The sequence below is a fragment of the Acyrthosiphon pisum genome, chromosome X (genome assembly GCF_005508785.2).
Source record: "Acyrthosiphon pisum isolate AL4f chromosome X, pea_aphid_22Mar2018_4r6ur, whole genome shotgun sequence".
Taxonomy (NCBI): Eukaryota; Metazoa; Arthropoda; class Insecta; order Hemiptera; family Aphididae; genus Acyrthosiphon; species Acyrthosiphon pisum.
In genome coordinates, this window is record NC_042493.1 from 127,890,524 (window position 1) to 127,891,496 (window position 973).

Here is a 973-nt window from a genome sequence, read left to right on the forward strand (position 1 = left end):
AAAAATTCAGTCAACATTTCATGTACCTACGGTCATTTGTTTAAGAGTTGCACCAAAAACCAAATCAATTTTCTCGAAAACAGATTTTGCGTAAAAATGTCCGTTTTTTCCTTAATTTTTCTTTTGTTTTTAATGGCGCCTTTGATCAATTAAATTTTATTTAGTAAATATCAATTTATATTTTAAAACAAAGTAAAAGATGATAAAATTATATAGTTATAAAATATTATTTTGCATAAAATATTTTAAATGAATTTTATATATTTTCACTATTTATACCTATATTTATATTATTTATTATATGTGATCTTTGAATACTTGTTACTTGATTACGTGAATACTTGAATACTTGATTTTCGAGTATTTTTATATACAATATTACCAAAATAGACTTTACCAAGTTACTCATGTTGTAAATAAATGTTTCATATTTGCAGGAAAAAACTGAAAGATAAAATAATCATATTTTGATTTTTGAATACTTGATACTTGATACTATAATATAAAATATAAAAAATAAAATGTACAGAATTTAAATTTGATATTCTATACAATATTGATAAAAGAACTTTTATAATATTTTTCAATAAATTGTATATTCGTAAAAATTCTCAGGAATTACGTTCTGCAGATATGGTTGATTACGGGTACGACGGATCTAGAGCGCAGATGGCATAGTTCCAGTGACTCCTTGGAGTTCCACGTTACGGGTGTATCTCTCATGAGCTGCCCGTCTCGTGTGCCGCTACAATGATCCGATAAAGCCTTTGGTTGATTCTGATCCGATTATTCGGTGGCTGCAATGTCATTGAATGACATATATATGATATAATGATATATATATTTATATAATATAATCATTTTATCATAATAAGCTATGATACATTTATTACTAAATCTTCGAAATAAAAAGATGAATAATTATAAAATATTTAGCTATTTTATAGATAACAATAAATACAAAAAATACAAG